Here is a 9,631-nt window from a genome sequence, read left to right as displayed (position 1 = left end):
TGTGGGAGTGTGTTTCTTTCAAACTGAGTATCTTTACATCGTTTGCGTATCTTTACTATTCCAATTGTGTATTTTTACATCGTTTGCGTATCTTTACTATTCCAATTGTGTATCTTTTCATTTCTCGTTTGAGTATCTTTCTGTAAGGCTTCTGATGCGAGTTTCTATTGTATTTGAGAGTTTTGCAAGTGTGGGAGTGTGTTTCTTTCAAACTGAGTATCTTTACATCGTTTGCGTATCTTTACTATTCCAATTGTGTATCTTTACATTGTTTGCGTATCTTTACTATTCCAATTGTGTATCTTTTCATTTCTCGTTTGAGTATCTTTCTGTAAGGCTTCTGATGCGAGTTTCTATTGTATTTGAGAGTTTTGCAAGTGTGGGAGTGTGTTTCTTTCAAACTGAGTATCTTTACATCGTTTGCGTATCTTTACTATTCCAATTGTGTATCTTTTCATTTCTCGTTTGAGTATCTTTCTGTAAGGCTTTCTGATGCGAGTTTCTATTGAATTTGAGAGTTTTGCAAGTGTGGGAGTGTGTTTCTTTCAAACTGAGTATCTTTACATCGTTTGCGTATCTTTACTATTCCAATTGTGTATTTTTACATCGTTTGCGTATCTTTACTATTCCAATTGTGTATCTTTTCATTTCTCGTTTGAGTATCTTTCTGTAAGGCTTCTGATGCGAGTTTCTATTGAATTTGAGAGTTTTGCAAGTATGGGAGTGTGTTTCTTTCAAACTGAGTATCTTTACATCGTTTGCGTATCTTTACTATTCCAATTGTGTATCTTTTCATTTCTCGTTTGAGTATCTTTCTGTAAGGCTTTCTGATGCGAGTTTCTATTGAATTTGAGAGTTTTGCAAGTGTGGGAGTGTGTTTCTTTCAAACTGAGTATCTTTACATCGTTTGCGTATCTTTACTATTCCAATTGTGTATCTTTACATCGTTTGCGTATCTTTACTATTCCAATTGTGTATCTTTTCATTTCTCGTTTGAGTATCTTTCTGTAAGGCTTCTGATGCGAGTTTCTATTGTAGTTGAGAGTTTTGCAAGTGTGGGAGTGTGTTTCTTTCAAACTGAGTATCTTTACATCGTTTGCGTATCTTTACTATTCCAATTGTGTATCTTTACATCGTTTGCGTATCTTTACTATTCCAATTATGTATCTTTACATCGTTTGCGTATCTTTACTATTCCAATTGTGTATCTTTTCATTTCTCATTCCAGTATCTTTCTGTAAGGCTTCTGATGCGAGTTTCTATTGAATTTGAGAGTTTTGCAAGTGTGGGAGTGTGTTTCTTTCAAACTGAGTATCTTTACATCGTTTGCGTATCTTTACTATTCCAATTGTGTATCTTTACATCGTTTGCGTATCTTTACTATTCCAATTGTGTATCTTTTCATTTCTCATTCCAGTATCTTTCTGTAAGGCTTCTGATGCGAGTTTCTATTGTATTTGAGAGTTTTGCAAGTGTGGGAGTGTGTTTCTTTCAAACTGAGTATCTTTACATCGTTTGCGTATCTTTACTATTCCAATTGTGTATCTTTACATTGTTTGCGTATCTTTACTATTCCAATTGTGTATCTTTTCATTTCTCGTTTGAGTATCTTTCTGTAAGGCTTCTGATGCGAGTTTCTATTGTAGTTGAGAGTTTTGCAAGTGTGGGAGTGTGTTTCTTTCAAACTGAGTATCTTTACATCGTTTGCGTATCTTTACTATTCCAATTGTGTATCTTTTCATTTCTCGTTTGAGTATCTTTCTGTAAGGCTTCTGATGCGAGTTTCTATTGTATTTGAGAGTTTTGCAAGTGTGGGAGTGTGTTTCTTTCAAACTGAGTATCTTTACATCGTTTGCGTATCTTTACTATTCCAATTGTGTATCTTTACATCGTTTGCGTATCTTTACTATTCCAATTGTGTATCTTTTCATTTCTCGTTTGAGTATCTTTCTGTAAGGCTTCTGATGCGAGTTTCTATTGTATTTGAGAGTTTTGCAAGTGTGGGAGTGTGTTTCTTTCAAACTGAGTATCTTTACATCGTTTGCGTATCTTTACTATTCCAATTGTGTATCTTTTCATTTCTCGTTTAAGTATCTTTCTGTAAGGCTTCTGATGGGAGTTTCTATTGTATTTGAGAGTTTTGCAAGTGTGGGAGTGTGTTTCTTTCAAACTGAGTATCTTTACATCGTTTGCGTATCTTTACTATTCTAATTGTGTATCTTTACATCGTTTGCGTATCTTTACTATTCCAATTATGTATCTTTACATCGTTTGCGTATCTTTACTATTCCAATTGTGTATCTTTTCATTTCTCATTCCAGTATCTTTCTGTAAGGCTTCTGATGCGAGTTTCTATTGTATTTGAGAGTTTTGCAAGTGTGGGAGTGTGTTTCTTTCAAACTGAGTATCTTTACATCGTTTGCGTATCTTTACTATTCCAATTGTGTATCTTTACATCGTTTGCGTATCTTTACTATTCCAATTGTGTATCTTTTCATTTCTCGTTTGAGTATCTTTCTGTAAGGCTTCTGATGCGAGTTTCTATTGTATTTGAGAGTTTTGCAAGTGTGGGAGTGTGTTTCTTTCAAACTGAGTATCTTTACATCGTTTGCGTATCTTTACTATTCCAATTGTGTATCTTTTCATTTCTCGTTTGAGTATCTTTCTGTAAGGCTTTCTGATGCGAGTTTCTATTGAATTTGAGAGTTTTGCAAGTGTGGGAGTGTGTTTCTTTCAAACTGAGTATCTTTACATCGTTTGCGTATCTTTACTATTCCAATTGTGTATCTTTACATCGTTTGCGTATCTTTACTATTCCAATTGTGTATCTTTTCATTTCTCGTTTGAGTATCTTTCTGTAAGGCTTCTGATGCGAGTTTCTATTGTAGTTGAGAGTTTTGCAAGTGTGCGAGTGTGTTTCTTTCAAACTGAGTATCTTTACATCGTTTGCGTATCTTTACTATTCCAATTGTGTATCTTTACATCGTTTGCGTATCTTTACTATTCCAATTATGTATCTTTACATCGTTTGCGTATCTTTACTATTCCAATTGTGTATCTTTTCATTTCTCATTCCAGTATCTTTCTGTAAGGCTTCTGATGCGAGTTTCTATTGAATTTGAGAGTTTTGCAAGTGTGGGAGTGTGTTTCTTTCAAACTGAGTATCTTTACATCGTTTGCGTATCTTTACTATTCCAATTGTGTATCTTTACATCGTTTGCGTATCTTTACTATTCCAATTGTGTATCTTTTCATTTCTCATTCCAGTATCTTTCTGTAAGGCTTCTGATGCGAGTTTCTATTGTATTTGAGAGTTTTGCAAGTGTGGGAGTGTGTTTCTTTCAAACTGAGTATCTTTACATCGTTTGCGTATCTTTACTATTCCAATTGTGTATCTTTTCATTTCTCGTTTGAGTATCTTTCTGTAAGGCTTCTGATGCGAGTTTCTATTGTATTTGAGAGTTTTGCAAGTGTGGGAGTGTGTTTCTTTCAAACTGAGTATCTTTACATCGTTTGCGTATCTTTACTATTCCAATTGTGTATCTTTTCATTTCTCGTTTGAGTATCTTTCTGTAAGGCTTTCTGATGCGAGTTTCTATTGAATTTGAGAGTTTTGCAAGTGTGGGAGTGTGTTTCTTTCAAACTGAGTATCTTTACATCGTTTGCGTATCTTTACTATTCCAATTGTGTATTTTTACATCGTTTGCGTATCTTTACTATTCCAATTGTGTATCTTTTCATTTCTCGTTTGAGTATCTTTCTGTAAGGCTTCTGATGCGAGTTTCTATTGTATTTGAGAGTTTTGCAAGTGTGGGAGTGTGTTTCTTTCAAACTGAGTATCTTTACATCGTTTGCGTATCTTTACTATTCCAATTGTGTATCTTTACATTGTTTGCGTATCTTTACTATTCCAATTGTGTATCTTTTCATTTCTCGTTTGAGTATCTTTCTGTAAGGCTTCTGATGCGAGTTTCTATTGTATTTGAGAGTTTTGCAAGTGTGGGAGTGTGTTTCTTTCAAACTGAGTATCTTTACATCGTTTGCGTATCTTTACTATTCCAATTGTGTATCTTTTCATTTCTCGTTTGAGTATCTTTCTGTAAGGCTTTCTGATGCGAGTTTCTATTGAATTTGAGAGTTTTGCAAGTGTGGGAGTGTGTTTCTTTCAAACTGAGTATCTTTACATCGTTTGCGTATCTTTACTATTCCAATTGTGTATCTTTACATCGTTTGCGTATCTTTACTATTCCAATTATGTATCTTTACATCGTTTGCGTATCTTTACTATTCCAATTGTGTATCTTTTCATTTCTCATTCCAGTATCTTTCTGTAAGGCTTCTGATGCGAGTTTCTATTGAATTTGAGAGTTTTGCAAGTGTGGGAGTGTGTTTCTTTCAAACTGAGTATCTTTACATCGTTTGCGTATCTTTACTATTCCAATTGTGTATCTTTACATCGTTTGCGTATCTTTACTATTCCAATTGTGTATCTTTACATCGTTTGCGTATCTTTACTATTCCAATTGTGTATCTTTTCATTTCTCATTCCAGTATCTTTCTGTAAGGCTTCTGATGCGAGTTTCTATTGTATTTGAGAGTTTTGCAAGTGTGGGAGTGTGTTTCTTTCAAACTGAGTATCTTTACATCGTTTGCGTATCTTTACTATTCCAATTGTGTATCTTTACATTGTTTGCGTATCTTTACTATTCCAATTGTGTATCTTTTCATTTCTCGTTTGAGTATCTTTCTGTAAGGCTTCTGATGCGAGTTTCTATTGTAGTTGAGAGTTTTGCAAGTGTGGGAGTGTGTTTCTTTCAAACTGAGTATCTTTACATCGTTTGCGTATCTTTACTATTCCAATTGTGTATCTTTACATCGTTTGCGTATCTTTACTATTCCAATTGTGTATCTTTTCATTTCTCATTCCAGTATCTTTCTGTAAGGCTTCTGATGCGAGTTTCTATTGTATTTGAGAGTTTTGCAAGTGTGGGAGTGTGTTTCTTTCAAACTGAGTATCTTTACATCGTTTGCGTATCTTTACTATTCCAATTGTGTATTTTTACATCGTTTGCGTATCTTTACTATTCCAATTGTGTATCTTTTCATTTCTCGTTTGAGTATCTTTCTGTAAGGCTTCTGATGCGAGTTTCTATTGAATTTGAGAGTTTTGCAAGTGTGGGAGTGTGTTTCTTTCAAACTGAGTATCTTTACATCGTTTGCGTATCTTTACTATTCCAATTGTGTATCTTTACATCGTTTGCGTATCTTTACTATTCCAATTGTGTATCTTTACATCGTTTGCGTATCTTTACTATTCCAATTGTGTATCTTTTCATTTCTCATTCCAGTATCTTTCTGTAAGGCTTCTGATGCGAGTTTCTATTGTATTTGAGAGTTTTGCAAGTGTGGGAGTGTGTTTCTTTCAAACTGAGTATCTTTACATCGTTTGCGTATCTTTACTATTCCAATTGTGTATCTTTACATTGTTTGCGTATCTTTACTATTCCAATTGTGTATCTTTTCATTTCTCGTTTGAGTATCTTTCTGTAAGGCTTCTGATGCGAGTTTCTATTGAATTTGAGAGTTTTGCAAGTATGGGAGTGTGTTTCTTTCAAACTGAGTATCTTTACATCGTTTGCGTATCTTTACTATTCCAATTGTGTATCTTTTCATTTCTCGTTTGAGTATCTTTCTGTAAGGCTTTCTGATGCGAGTTTCTATTGAATTTGAGAGTTTTGCAAGTGTGGGAGTGTGTTTCTTTCAAACTGAGTATCTTTACATCGTTTGCGTATCTTTACTATTCCAATTGTGTATCTTTACATCGTTTGCGTATCTTTACTATTCCAATTGTGTATCTTTTCATTTCTCGTTTGAGTATCTTTCTGTAAGGCTTCTGATGCGAGTTTCTATTGTAGTTGAGAGTTTTGCAAGTGTGGGAGTGTGTTTCTTTCAAACTGAGTATCTTTACATCGTTTGCGTATCTTTACTATTCCAATTATGTATCTTTACATCGTTTGCGTATCTTTACTATTCCAATTGTGTATCTTTTCATTTCTCATTCCAGTATCTTTCTGTAAGGCTTCTGATGCGAGTTTCTATTGAATTTGAGAGTTTTGCAAGTGTGGGAGTGTGTTTCTTTCAAACTGAGTATCTTTACATCGTTTGCGTATCTTTACTATTCCAATTGTGTATCTTTACATCGTTTGCGTATCTTTACTATTCCAATTGTGTATCTTTTCATTTCTCATTCCAGTATCTTTCTGTAAGGCTTCTGATGCGAGTTTCTATTGTATTTGAGAGTTTTGCAAGTGTGGGAGTGTGTTTCTTTCAAACTGAGTATCTTTACATCGTTTGCGTATCTTTACTATTCCAATTGTGTATCTTTACATTGTTTGCGTATCTTTACTATTCCAATTGTGTATCTTTTCATTTCTCGTTTGAGTATCTTTCTGTAAGGCTTCTGATGCGAGTTTCTATTGTAGTTGAGAGTTTTGCAAGTGTGGGAGTGTGTTTCTTTCAAACTGAGTATCTTTACATCGTTTGCGTATCTTTACTATTCCAATTGTGTATCTTTTCATTTCTCGTTTGAGTATCTTTCTGTAAGGCTTCTGATGCGAGTTTCTATTGTATTTGAGAGTTTTGCAAGTGTGGGAGTGTGTTTCTTTCAAACTGAGTATCTTTACATCGTTTGCGTATCTTTACTATTCCAATTGTGTATCTTTACATCGTTTGCGTATCTTTACTATTCCAATTGTGTATCTTTTCATTTCTCGTTTGAGTATCTTTCTGTAAGGCTTCTGATGCGAGTTTCTATTGTATTTGAGAGTTTTGCAAGTGTGGGAGTGTGTTTCTTTCAAACTGAGTATCTTTACATCGTTTGCGTATCTTTACTATTCCAATTGTGTATCTTTTCATTTCTCGTTTAAGTATCTTTCTGTAAGGCTTCTGATGGGAGTTTCTATTGTATTTGAGAGTTTTGCAAGTGTGGGAGTGTGTTTCTTTCAAACTGAGTATCTTTACATCGTTTGCGTATCTTAACTATTCTAATTGTGTATCTTTACATCGTTTGCGTATCTTTACTATTTCAATTATGTATCTTTACATCGTTTGCGTATCTTTACTATTCCAATTGTGTATCTTTTCATTTCTCATTCCAGTATCTTTCTGTAAGGCTTCTGATGCGAGTTTCTATTGTATTTGAGAGTTTTGCAAGTGTGGGAGTGTGTTTCTTTCAAACTGAGTATCTTTACATCGTTTGCGTATCTTTACTATTCCAATTGTGTATCTTTACATCGTTTGCGTATCTTTACTATTCCAATTGTGTATCTTTTCATTTCTCGTTTGAGTATCTTTCTGTAAGGCTTCTGATGCGAGTTTCTATTGTATTTGAGAGTTTTGCAAGTGTGGGAGTGTGTTTCTTTCAAACTGAGTATCTTTACATCGTTTGCGTATCTTTACTATTCCAATTGTGTATCTTTTCATTTCTCGTTTGAGTATCTTTCTGTAAGGCTTTCTGATGCGAGTTTCTATTGAATTTGAGAGTTTTGCAAGTGTGGGAGTGTGTTTCTTTCAAACTGAGTATCTTTACATCGTTTGCGTATCTTTACTATTCCAATTGTGTATCTTTACATCGTTTGCGTATCTTTACTATTCCAATTGTGTATCTTTTCATTTCTCGTTTGAGTATCTTTCTGTAAGGCTTCTGATGCGAGTTTCTATTGTAGTTGAGAGTTTTGCAAGTGTGCGAGTGTGTTTCTTTCAAACTGAGTATCTTTACATCGTTTGCGTATCTTTACTATTCCAATTGTGTATCTTTACATCGTTTGCGTATCTTTACTATTCCAATTATGTATCTTTACATCGTTTGCGTATCTTTACTATTCCAATTGTGTATCTTTTCATTTCTCATTCCAGTATCTTTCTGTAAGGCTTCTGATGCGAGTTTCTATTGAATTTGAGAGTTTTGCAAGTGTGGGAGTGTGTTTCTTTCAAACTGAGTATCTTTACATCGTTTGCGTATCTTTACTATTCCAATTGTGTATCTTTACATCGTTTGCGTATCTTTACTATTCCAATTGTGTATCTTTTCATTTCTCATTCCAGTATCTTTCTGTAAGGCTTCTGATGCGAGTTTCTATTGTATTTGAGAGTTTTGCAAGTGTGGGAGTGTGTTTCTTTCAAACTGAGTATCTTTACATCGTTTGCGTATCTTTACTATTCCAATTGTGTATCTTTTCATTTCTCGTTTGAGTATCTTTCTGTAAGGCTTCTGATGCGAGTTTCTATTGTATTTGAGAGTTTTGCAAGTGTGGGAGTGTGTTTCTTTCAAACTGAGTATCTTTACATCGTTTGCGTATCTTTACTATTCCAATTGTGTATCTTTTCATTTCTCGTTTGAGTATCTTTCTGTAAGGCTTTCTGATGCGAGTTTCTATTGAATTTGAGAGTTTTGCAAGTGTGGGAGTGTGTTTCTTTCAAACTGAGTATCTTTACATCGTTTGCGTATCTTTACTATTCCAATTGTGTATTTTTACATCGTTTGCGTATCTTTACTATTCCAATTGTGTATCTTTTCATTTCTCGTTTGAGTATCTTTCTGTAAGGCTTCTGATGCGAGTTTCTATTGTATTTGAGAGTTTTGCAAGTGTGGGAGTGTGTTTCTTTCAAACTGAGTATCTTTACATCGTTTGCGTATCTTTACTATTCCAATTGTGTATCTTTACATTGTTTGCGTATTTTTACTATTCCAATTGTGTATCTTTTCATTTCTCGTTTGAGTATCTTTCTGTAAGGCTTCTGATGCGAGTTTCTATTGTATTTGAGAGTTTTGCAAGTGTGGGAGTGTGTTTCTTTCAAACTGAGTATCTTTACATCGTTTGCGTATCTTTACTATTCCAATTGTGTATCTTTTCATTTCTCGTTTGAGTATCTTTCTGTAAGGCTTTCTGATGCGAGTTTCTATTGAATTTGAGAGTTTTGCAAGTGTGGGAGTGTGTTTCTTTCAAACTGAGTATCTTTACATCGTTTGCGTATCTTTACTATTCCAATTGTGTATCTTTACATCGTTTGCGTATCTTTACTATTCCAATTATGTATCTTTACATCGTTTGCGTATCTTTACTATTCCAATTGTGTATCTTTTCATTTCTCATTCCAGTATCTTTCTGTAAGGCTTCTGATGCGAGTTTCTATTGAATTTGAGAGTTTTGCAAGTGTGGGAGTGTGTTTCTTTCAAACTGAGTATCTTTACATCGTTTGCGTATCTTTACTATTCCAATTGTGTATCTTTACATCGTTTGCGTATCTTTACTATTCCAATTGTGTATCTTTACATCGTTTGCGTATCTTTACTATTCCAATTGTGTATCTTTTCATTTCTCATTCCAGTATCTTTCTGTAAGGCTTCTGATGCGAGTTTCTATTGTATTTGAGAGTTTTGCAAGTGTGGGAGTGTGTTTCTTTCAAACTGAGTATCTTTACATCGTTTGCGTATCTTTACTATTCCAATTGTGTATCTTTACATTGTTTGCGTATCTTTACTATTCCAATTGTGTATCTTTTCATTTCTCGTTTGAGTATCTTTCTGTAAGGCTTCTGATGCGAGTTTCTATTGTAGTTGAGAGTTTTGCAA

The sequence above is a fragment of the Argentina anserina genome, unplaced genomic scaffold (assembly GCF_933775445.1).
Source record: "Argentina anserina unplaced genomic scaffold, drPotAnse1.1, whole genome shotgun sequence".
Classification (NCBI taxonomy): Eukaryota; Viridiplantae; Streptophyta; class Magnoliopsida; order Rosales; family Rosaceae; genus Argentina; species Argentina anserina.
The sequence above is the reverse complement of the archived record's forward strand: the minus strand, read 5'-3'. Positions refer to the sequence as shown.